Below are 12,292 nucleotides of genomic sequence, written 5' to 3'. Positions count from 1 at the left end.
AATAACAGTGGGGTTAGGGGTGCACACTCCACATAGTCGAAAACCCACATATAACTTTTAACTCCACAGAAATTTAACTACTAATAGCCTACTGGTTTTTTAATGTTTGTTTGTTTGTTTGTTTATTATATTTATTTATTTTTCAGAGACAGAGTGAGACAAAGTGAGAATGGGGGAGGAGCAGAGAGAGAGGGAGACACAGGATCCAAAGCAGGCTCCAGGCTCCAAGCTGTCAGCACAGAGCCCAATGCGGGGCTTGAACCCACAAACCATGAGATCATGACCTGAGCCGAAGTCGGACGCTCAAATGACTGAGCCACCGGGGCACCCCTATTTATTTATTTTTAAATTTAATGTTTGTTTATTTTTGAGAGAGAGAGAGGCAGAGCATGAGCAGGGAAGGGATAGAGAGAGAGGGAGACACAGAATCTGAAGCAGACTCCAGGCTCTGTACTGTCAGCACAGAGCCCTACACAGGGCTCAAACTTACAAATTGCGATGTCATGACCTGAGCTGAAGTTGGACGCTTAACTGACTGAGCCACCCAGGCCCCTAATATTTATTTATTTTTGAGAGAGAGAGAGAGAGAGAGACAGAATGTGCAGGGGGGAGGGGCAGAGAGAGAGAGAGGGAGACACAGCATCCGAAGCAGGCTCCAGGCTCCAAGCTGTCAGCACAGAGCCTGATGCGGGGCTCGAACTCACGAACCGTGAGGACATGACCTGAGCCAAAGTCAGATGCTCAACCAACTGAGTCACCCAGGTGCCCCTAGGGTTACCTGTTTAAATATTTGTTTGTTAGGGGTGTCATAACAGAATATCACAGACTGGGTAGCTTAAACAACAGAATTTATTTTCTCCCAGTTCTAGAGGCTGGAAGTCCATGATCAAGGTGTTGGCAGGGTTGGTTTGTTTGTTTTCTCTTGAGGCCTCTCTCCTTGACTTGCATATGGCTGCTTCTCCCTGTGGTCACATGGCATTTTCTCTATGGCAGTACACCTGTGGTATCTCTCTGTGTACACCTTAATCTCCTCTTCTTATGAGAACACCAGTCAGATTGGATTTGGAGTCACCCTAACCACCTCTTTTTAACTTCGTTGTTTTAAAGGCTCTATTTCCAAATACAGTCAGACTCTAAGGTACTGGGGATTAGGGTTTTAACGTATGAATTTGGGGGAGGGCACAATTCAGTCCCTAACAATGGATATGCATGAAGACAAACTGATAAAGCATGTGGCAATGTAACATATTAACAACTGGGAAATGGGTGAAGAGCATACAAGCATTATCTGAACTTTTCCTGCAACCTTTTTGTGTGTCTAAAATTATTCCAGAATTAAAAAAAAGAAAAAGACCAGTAAGATTTCTCACTCTCATGGTGCTTGGGGGTAAGGTAGACGTACAGTGAACAAGAAAAGAAAGTAAGAAAAAAAAGTATGTGGTACCGAGAACACTCTAGACAGCAGATATGAACTGCCGTATGGGTCAGAGGACTTGCAGAACCTGTGCCCAGTCAGCTGCAGTGAAGAGGCCCTTCCAGTCACCTGGATCTTACAGTGGTGGCTGTGAAGAGGGAAAGCAAACAGACATGCCCAGATGTCTGGACACCTAACCCTCTGAACAGATTTTGAAAATTCTCTTTTCCCCAACTGTGAACTCTCAAGAGTGAAACCATGAGAACATTATTATAATGTTTTTAATGTTTATTTATTTTTGAGAGAGGGAGAGAAAGCACGAGCAGGGAGGGGCAGAGAGAGAGGGAGACAGAGGATCCGAAACGGGCTCTGCACTGCCAGCACAGAGCCCGATGCGGGGTTGGAACTCACGAAAAGCGAAATCGTGACCTGAGCCAAAGTTGGACACTCAACCGAGTGAGCCACCAGGTGCCCCCATGATATTTTTAATATATTCAACACAAGGATTTACTTCTATGCTCCCCCATATTGAAATATCATTTATTTAACAAAAATACTTTACGCTTTGATTTTTAGTCCAAATCCTGTGGGGTGCAGGTTCTCAAGCCCTTCTGTAGTCAGGCTCACCTAGCCTTTCTGCTCTCCTCTTCCTTTGCTCTGCCCTCCACTCAGTACTTCACTTCTACCTGGTGTTTGGTTAGCCTCCTCTCTCTGTTCCCAAGAACCACTGCTGTTCATCCCTCAAGGCTGCACCCCCAGTCTGCCTGACTTAAAAGCTTTGCCTGTGTCTTTGTCTTCACTTTTTTTTGAGAGGGAGAGAGAGAGTGAGAGTGTGTGAGCAAGGGAGGGGCAGAAGGAGAGGGATAGAGAGATTTTTCTTTTCTTTCTTTTTTTTTTTTTTTTTTTTTTTAGAGACAGCACAGGGGCAGAGGGAGAGAGAGGATCCCAAGCTGACTCTGCACTGACTTGGGGCTGGATCTCATGACCCTGGGATCATGACCTAAGCCCAAATCAGATGCTCAACCCATATAGTCACCCTGGCACGTCTGGTCTTCACTTTGAGTGGCCCCAAATGTTTCACCGACACATAAGGAAGAATCGGGACCACACACAGGCAAAATCAAAATTTTTTTAAAGTTTAGTTTATTTTGAGAGAGAGAGAGTGGGGGAGGAGCAGAGAGAGAGGGAGAGGAGAGAATCCCAAGCAGGTTCCACACTGTCAGCACAAGAGCCCAGTGCAGGGCTCAAACCCATGAACCATGAGATCATGACCTGAGCTGAAACCAAGAGTCAGAAGCTTAACTGACTGAACCACCCAGGTGCCCCAACAACTCTTTGCTCCAACACAACTTGGACTGGCGGTATGAATTGCCCTCTCCTCTGGACTGTCACAGCATATAGGACTATCTTCTTTCAGCCCTCAGAATGACATCTTGAGATTATTTTGCACCTGTCTATCTCCTCCAATACAGTGTGGCCTTATTTAAAGAGAATTCATATCTCATGACTCATCTCATTCATGCAAGCACAAAGCATAGGAATGACCAAACATCTATTAATAATCATTCTAGTAATAGCTAACCTTTACTGAACACTGACTATGTGTCAGGCACTGTTTTAAGCATTTTGTATATATTATCCTATGTAATTCTCACATTTACCCCATAAAGTAAGTGCTATTACTATCTCCATCTTACAGATAGAGGAAATGAAGCACAGGAGGTTTAAGGAACGTGTCCAAGTTCACACAGCTAGTAAGGGAAGGGGCAGGAGCTGAACAGGCTGGCTCCAGAGCCCCTGCTCTAATATCACTACCACTTATTGAGCATTTGGTCTGTGCCAGGAGAATCCCAACTTCATGGTTCGTGAGTTCAAGTCCCACATGGGGTGAACACGAGCTCAGCTTCAGGTGAACAAGAGCCCCATTTCTCTCTCTCTCTCTGCCCCTCACTCACTTGCACCTCCCCCAAAAAAAGAATAGAGGTGAGGCGCGCCTGAGTGGCTCAGTTGGTTAAGCATCTGACTTGATTTTGGCTCAGGTCATGTTTTCGCAGTTTGTGGGATCAAGCCCCGAGTCCGTGGTGTCGGCTTGAGATTTACTCTCTCCCTCTCTCTCTCTGCTCCTCCCCTTCTCACTCTCTCTCTTTCTCCCTCAAAATAAATAAATAAACATTAAAAAAAAAAGAATACAGAGATGACGCTTTCCCAAAGTGGTTAAAAATACATGATTCTGAGAGCAGCACCAATCAAGAATTGTTATGTAAAATACTGTTGGTCTCCCAAACATCAGTGCTTAGTTGCCAGTCCATCATGTTCTTGCTTATTATTTCCTTATGATTAATTATAAATCAATTACCTCTTGTATTTTATCGTGAACATAATTCAACACATTTTCTATTTGTCCTGATTTTATTCCATTCAAGATTAAAGGTGGTAGTAATATTGAGGGGAGTGATTTGCTGCAGAGAACAACATAACTAACACTGTGTGCCAGGCTTTATGTTCTAAATGCTTTATGCTTAGGGGCGCCTGGGTGGCTCAGTTGGTTAAGCATCCAACTTCAGCTCAGGTCATGATCTCACAGTTTGTGAGTTCGAGCTCCGCATTGGGCTCTATGTTGACAGCTCAGAGCCTGGAGCCTGCTTCAGATTCTGTGTCTCCCTCTCTCTCTGCCCCTCCCCTGTTCACATTCTTTCTGTCTCTTTGTCTCAAAAATAAATATTAAAAAAAAATAAACTAAATGCTTTATGCTTAATAACTCATTTAATCCTCATAATAACCCTATAAAGTAGTATGCTACAATATTCCCATTTTCTAGTCAAGAAACGGAGGCACAGAGAGGTTAGTAACTTTGCCAAAATCACATGGCTAGTAAATAGCAGACTATTTTTCAAATTCCTTTCCTTTCTTTTTTTAAGACACAAGAAAATTAGTTTTTGAAAATTAAGAGAATAGGAAAGAAGTCAGCAGCCCAAACTTTGGTTTCTGAGACTAATAATAGCAGCATATACTAGGCACAGTTGTGTTTTACATGTATTATCCAATCCTCATACCTATCCTATTATTACCCTTATTTTTCAGATGAGAAAAGTAAGACACAAAGAGGTGAAATAACTTGGCCTAGGTGCACAGCTGGTCAGTGGCAGAGCAAAGTAAAATGCTGAAAAAAATGTAAGAGAAGAGGCATTATAAACTTTAGGGTCACTGGGATCTCTCCATGACAGAAAGCAACTTGACCTGAATTTTGTCACTATTGCTCACTCAAGAAAGAGTATGGTTTCAGAGAAAGCTACTACTCTTCGGTGAGTACTGCAAGCCATGCCTGGGTGACAGAAGTTTTCATCAGTACATCTGGTTCCTGCCCCAGTCCCTTCCCGAACATGTAGGCAGTTACAAGGCCTTTTTCCTGCATCACTGTGGTGGAACCTGAAGACGAGAATCAGATTTCCCCATAGTCGCTGCTTTCATAGACTTTCCCTTTAGTCTTCATCTTACCGGAACCTTCAAGATCACTCAACAGGGTTGACCCCCTCTCTTATTCTTCAACACTCTTCTCTTGCTTTCATAACATCCCCTCCTAGTTGCCCTTCTACTTCTCTGGCTTCTTCCTCTCAAAGTCCTTTGCCAGTTTCTTCTCCTCTATGTGGCCTTTAAATATCAGGTTCTATCCTGGCATTCTCTACTCTCCCCTCAGCTATTTTATTCTCAGCCATGGCTGTGACTATCTCTATGCTGCTAACCCCCAAGTTTATCTCCATCCTGGTCTCTTCTGTGAGCTCCACATCTGTGTCTATCCGTATCATCAACATTTCAGAGTTAATACATTCAAAATACAACTCCTGATCTACCCCCAAAGCTGATTTTCCTCCTAGTCTTTTCTATCTTAGTCATTGGGAAAACCCAGCTACCAGCTAGTTGTTTGTGCCAGAAACACAGGACTCAGCCTTGAGTCACACCCAGCTCTTCACAGACCTGTATATTCTTTCTCCAGAATAGGCCTCAGTTCCATCCACCTCTCTCCATCGCTCCAGTCTGGGTCAACTCCATCTCCTGCCCAGACAACAGCACTAGCCTCTTAACTGATTCAGTATTTCACAGTGTAGCTGGCACCATCCTTCTCCTGAAAACCTCTCGATGGCTTGGCCACCTTACTTCAAATAAGATCCAAGATTCTTGTGGCTGCCTTTAGCCCCCTTCACCTTTCTTCTTGCCTGCCACACTCTCATCACACTGGTTTCTTTCACAGCCTTGATCACAGCAAACTCTTACCTGCTTCAAAGCCTTTGTGAATGCTGCTGGCTCAGAGCAGATCCTCTTCTCTGGCTCTTCAGTTGGCCAACTCATCTTCTGGGGGCTCGGCTTCAATAGCATCTCCCAAGACTCTCCGGTCTCTCTTACATGTCTCTTATTAGACTCTCTGAATGCTCTTGATGCATTCTGTGCTTTTCTTCCTAATAGTAGTTATGTGATTATTTGATCAATATCTATCTTCTCCAACCAAATGTATGCTCCAGGAGGACCAGGACTATGTATTTTATTTATTTATTTTTAAATGTTTATTTATTTTGGGGGGGAGGGGCAGAGGGGGGGACAGAAGATCCGAAGTGGGTTCCATTAACCCACAAACCACGAGATTATGACCTGAGCAGAAGTCAGATGCTTAACCGACTAAGCCATCTGGGGCCCTGCCCATGTATTTTATTCACCAGTCTATGTGACTGACAGAGGTCTGACCATAGACTTAAGATATTTTCAAAGTGGAAACTTTCACCCAGCTTCTTTGCTGAGTGTTTTCGGTGTCTGCTCAGTTGGGATTTCTCTGTCACAATCTGCCACCTGAGTCCTGAGATAACGGCCAGGGGCAGCTTAGCAACTTGACTGCCTGTCTTTTCCCACTCACTTGTGAGGGGGGGGCTAAAACACAAGCTGCTGCTGACTAGCATCACTGGGAAGGGCAGGAACTTTGCTGTGAGCCATGTAGGAAGAGGCCCCACGTGTGGGTGAGGTTGTCACTGCAAAGTTGGAGTTTTGCAAATGATGAGACAGGACACTTACACAGAATGAAAATGCAAGGTTGCAAATTCTGTTCGAGGGAGCTGGAAAGGGGAACTGCATGATGAATGGGGTTGGGGGGGGTTGGGAGAGGTTCAGAAAAGGCAATACTGGCTACTTTATAATTTACTGCTTATAGCTTCTGCTTTCAGCATCTGTTGTGAACAGATGGTGGGCTAGGATCTCTTTAGCCAACTGAGCCAAGGATGGAGTGAACCTCCCCTTGTCTTTGTAAACTATAGGCTGTGGTTGTCGGCTGGGGGGGGGGGTGGCGATTGCCCTGTAGCAATTGGCAATTAACTCGATATCTCTCTCCCCCAACTCAGAAATCTTATCTCTGATTCCTAAGTGAACTATATTGATATCCTGGTCTCATATTGACCTATGTGTGTTTTTGTTTTTTCCCAAATCCCTGAGACTCCTCGCTTCTCTCATCCCCAAATCTAGTTATCCTGAAAGGTTTTCTAATAAATAGGTAGCTTTTCATATCATCAGGGGTTAGGCCCAACTTAAAGAACAAACCATTAAGAGGGGGAAGAGGGGCGCCTGGGTGGCTCAGTCGGTTAAGCGTCCGACTTCGGCTCAGGTCACGATCTCGCGGTCCGTGAGTTCCAGCCCCGCGTCGGGCTCTGGGCTGATGGCTCAGAGCCTGGAGCCTGCTTCCGATTCTGTGTCTCTCTCTCTCTCTGCCCCTCCCCCGTTCATGCTCTGTCTCTCTCTGTCTCAAAAATAATAAAATGAACATTTAAAAAAATTAAAAAAAAAAAGAGGGGGAAGAACTTTCATGGATTCCTTTCTCCCCATGCTGTTTAGAAATATTTTCAGGGTAATTACATTACTTAATAATATAAAAGTATAAATACAGAAGTATTTTTATGTTTATAGTTTTTACAGCTATCAAATCACACAGTTCTAAATTAAACACCAACAAAACTACTAAAGTTAATAAAATCAAAATACCATCATTACTTAATGTGACAGATTACACTTGGATGAAATGGAATCACCTGCAACATGAATGTGGTCGTGCCAGGTACAGGGCGCTGGGCGTCCTGCACCACCATTTCCTGAGCTATGACTCTATTCTCCTACAATTTTCCTTTCCCTTGGTTTCTTCATTCCACCATGGCATCAGGGAGCTGTCACTTGGTGCTAATGTGTTGTTTTCATATCGTTTGCTCCTGTTAATGTTTCATCAAGTCCTAACAACTTGGCACTTTGGTACCAACAAGAGCAAGCACAAATGGACCCATGGTACTGAAATTGTATTGTTGGGGGATCATACAGATGATCTAGAATTGCACTGTCCCATATGGCAGCCACTAGCCACCTGTGGCTGCTGAGCACTTGAAATGTGGATAGTCTGAATCGCGCTGTGTATAGATGTAAAATAAACTCATATCATATTTTGATGACTTAGAATGAAAAAGAGCAAAATATCTCATTCAAAATTTAAAAATTGATTCCATATCAAAATCACATTATTTGGGGTATATTGGGTTAAGTAAAATATATTGTCAAGATTAATTCCACCTGGGTTTTTTGTTTGCGTTTATTTTTGCTTTTTAAAAGATGTATACTAGAGGGGACCCTGGGTGGCTCAGTCAGTTGAGCATCCAACTCTTGATTTCGGCTCAGGTCACGATCTCACAGTTTCATGAGTTCGAGCCCCAAGTCGGGCTCTGTGCTGATATCGTGGAGACTACTTGAGATTCTCCCTCTTTCTGCCCCTCCCCCACTCACATTCTCTCGGTCTCTCTCAAAATAAATAAACTTTAAAAAAAAATACACACACACACATATATATATATATATATATATATATATATACACTAGAAAGTTTTAAATTGCACATGTGGCTCACATTGTATTTCTATGAGACTACATGGTCTAGAATAATTGTGTGTGTGTGTGTGTGTGTGTGTGTGTCTGAGAGAGAGAGAGAGAACATGTGTACAACTTTCTGAAAATACTGTATAAAAATTCTCATAGAAAACACATGGGTATCCAAAACACATAGACCTAGCAGTTTACCACTGCTCTAGCATTTAAAGGCTACATTCTTTCTCAGAAGCCAAGGATACAGAACCAGCATAGGACTTTCCTTGGCTTTCACTCCAGTATCCTAGTGATATATTTCTGTGGTTTTCCCACACGGTTTCCTTGTAAAAGTATCTGGGGGAAGAATCCAGGCACTTCCATTCCTCCCAGAACATATGTATTGCCATATATGGTCATTTCACAGTCATTTGATCAAAAGTGTTCTCCACTGGGGAAACCCATGGTAGAGAAAGACAAAAAACAAAAACAAAAACCAGTGAGCATGTACTTTCTAGGCCGACTACTTCCCAAGCACACAAAAACTACTGAAATTCAAGGACTGCATCAGTTAAAGAATTGGCCTAAAATGATGTGTAGCCAGATATCCAATTGCATTCATTTCGCAAATATTTTCTGAATATCTACATTGACACAAAGCCCCACGGTAGACACAATTAAAATAAAAAGATAAATAAATCAGGAATTTGCTGTCCAGAGGTGATAATGATACAGTCTGGGAGATTCTGAAAGGAAAACAGCATGAGTCTGGTCTTTGCTTGGGGCCTGGGGTTTTTATTAGCGATTGTGGTCTGGTGCAGTATGAGTATCCTCTTAGGCAACCAAGAACTGGTGAGAACAAGGACAGGATACAAGTGTCCTTCATAAGTCACTCATTTCCTGAAGCCAGGGGTCTTGGCATCAAGGTGTTTGGAGTCAGTGGTCTTGGAGAACATTTATAGGGACCCTGCCTGGTCCCTCCTTAGATGTTATCTGTTGTGATGGAAGACTCCAAACATATCATTATTTCTTTGTCCATTACAAGGCATATGTGGAGTGAGGTAGGGGTGCAGGTCCTAGGAAGAATAGAAGCTGGAAAAGAAGCAAAGGGAAAAAAGCCAGCTTTTTTTTTATGGGGGTCCCTTCATTTTCCTGTCTCAATAAGCCATGTCAAAATTTCTTCCTTTTTAAATAGCGAAAGTTGCAGTGCATGGGTGGCTCAGTTGGTTGAGCATCCAACTTCAGCTGAGGTCATGATCTCATGGTTCATGAGTTCGAGCCCCTCATTGGATTCTCTGCTATCAGGGCAGAGCCTGCTTCGGATCCTCTGTTTCTCGGCTCTCTGCCCTTCTCCCACTTGCAAGCGCATGTGCGTTCTCTCTCTCAAAATGAAATAAACCTTAAATAAGTAACTAACTAAATAAATAGCAAAAGTGAATCCAGTATATGTTCTAAGAATAGTCTAAGTGAGCTCTATATCTGAACTCATTTAATCCTCACAGCCATATGAGGTTGTCCCCCATTTTACAGGTGAGAAGATTAAGGCAAAGGATCATGAAAATACTTAAGGTCGTATGATTATTAAGTAGCACTGGCAGGTTTCAAACACAGAAATCACCTGCAAAATCTGAGCTTTTTAGTCACTATTCGATCTTGCTTCACTTTATTATTTTTTTAAGATTTTATTTTTAAGTAATCTCTACCCCCAATGTGGGGCTCACGACCCCAAGATCAAGAGTCACATGCTGTTCCGAATGAGACTGCCAGGCAGGCCTATCTTGTCTCACTTAAAAAATTAAAAAAATAATGTTAGTATTTGCTTATTGGAAAAAAAAACTGAATATACAGAAAAGTAGAAAAGAGCATAAACCCTCAAATTCCTACCCCCAACACGACAGTTGTTTAATATGTAAATACTACTTTTTTTAAAAGTTTATTCATTTCAAGAGAAAGAGAGAGTGGGAAGGGGCAGAGAGAGAGGGAGAGAGAGAATCTTAAGCAAGCTCTGCACTGTCAGCGTAGAGCCCATCGCAGGGCTCGAACTCTCAAGCTGTGAGATCGTGACCTGAGCCAAAATAGAGTTGGACGCTTAACCAACTGAGTCACCCAGTCTCCCTATAAATACTACTTTTAATTTGAACCATAATTATGTATTGTAAGAAGGATATACATAAAGGGCTACAAAAGCTCAGAGGAGGGAAAGAGGACTTCTGGATGGATCTCGAAGAACAGGGTATGATGTAGATGTTGGGGCATTCCAGACAGAAAATTGCAAGAACAGCGGTGAGGATTCAAGTCAAGGAGGTCCAGGGCTTATTGGCGAAACAGCAAGGAATTGTTGGGGAACAGTGTTCATCTTGAACAATGAAGCTAGAAAACGAAATTAAGGACATAAATTAAGTCATAAAAAGTCTAGAATTCCTCCACCTTACATCTTATCAGTACAGGTAATACCGCACTGATTATCATTTATTCCTGTCAATCTCCCCAATGAAAGTAGGAATTCCAGTTTATGTCCCCATTCATTTGATGAGTGCCTAGTTTCTGTGTGCTAGGCACTGTGTTGAGCAATGGGGATGACCAATGACCTACCTATATCTCTGCCCCGAAAAGAATTCACAGTCTAGTAAGAAAGAAAATATAAGACAGGTCAGATAGAAATATGAACAATGTAGGGTTCTGTCACTTGCTAACAAAAAAGTGTGGCTAAAGTAAACTATTACAACATCTCTGGCCATGGTCTCCTCTTTTCTTATAATCTCACCTTATAGAAGCCAGATCACAGGGAGTAATAAAGAGGTTTTTTTGGTTTTATATTTTGTTTTTGTTTTTTTTTTTGTTTTTTAAGGAATCACTGTGATCAAATGAGGAGTCTGGTAGAATAGGCCAGATAGAACTAAATGACAAGTAAGATAAGGACTAAAAAATGTTCATGGACTTTAAAAACTAAGACACTGGAGAGCTTGATGAGAAAAATTTCTGCAGTTTCAAGCAGTGTGCAGAATCCAGGTGGGTGGGTGTTGAGGAACAAAGGGATGGTGATGTCCTGGAGAAGGTGAGCTACACTGTTATTGAAATGGAACCCCTTTTGGGTTGTTGTATTGTCCTTTGAGGGGCTGAGATAACTTTAAAGGAAGGTGAAAATAAATTTGTTTCAAATGACCAATAAGCACATGAAAATGTTCTCAACAGTAGCTGGCAGGGAAATGCAAATCAAAATCTACAATGAGATATCACTTCACACCCACTATTATGATGGCTATAATAAAAAAGACAATAGTAAATGTCTAGGAAATAGTAAAGGATATGGAAATATTAGAACCCTTAGACAGGTGCCAGTGTGAATGCAAAATGGTGCTGCCAATTCGGAAAACAGTTTGGGAATTCCTCAAAAAGTTAAACATATATTTAGTTAGCATACTATCCAGCCCCTCCTGGATATAATACCCAAGAGAAATGCACACATTTATCCATACAAGAACCAGTACAGGAATGTTGGTAGTAGCATTACTTATAATAGTCAAAAAGTAGAAACAACTCAAATGTCCATCAGCTGATGAATGGATAAACAAAATAGGTATACTCCTACAATGGAATATTATTCAGCCATAAAAAGGAATTAAGTACTGATATATAGGAATTAAGTACTACAATGTGGATGAACCTTGAAAATATTATGCTAAGTTGAGAGAAGCCAGTCACAAGACCATATTTGTATAATTCCATTTATGTGAAATGTCCAGGTGCAAGACCATATGAAAAAATGTAGACCAGTTGTTGCCAGGGTTTGCCAGAAGGAAGAAAGGGAAATGATGGGTTTCTTTTTGGGAAAAATGTTCTAGAATTAAAGGTGATGGTTGTGCAACTCTAAATAGAGGAAAAATACCACTAGAGTGTATATTTTTAAAGGGTCAATTTCACATTATGTGAATTATATCTCCATTTAAAAATAAAACTAAATTTTTAAAAATTGCAGCGCTTATAGAGACTCCTGCCATAAGGAGAAGA

The sequence above is a fragment of the Panthera uncia genome (assembly GCF_023721935.1).
Source record: "Panthera uncia isolate 11264 chromosome A3 unlocalized genomic scaffold, Puncia_PCG_1.0 HiC_scaffold_11, whole genome shotgun sequence".
Classification (NCBI taxonomy): domain Eukaryota; kingdom Metazoa; phylum Chordata; class Mammalia; order Carnivora; family Felidae; genus Panthera; species Panthera uncia.
Note: the sequence above shows the minus strand (reverse complement) of the source record.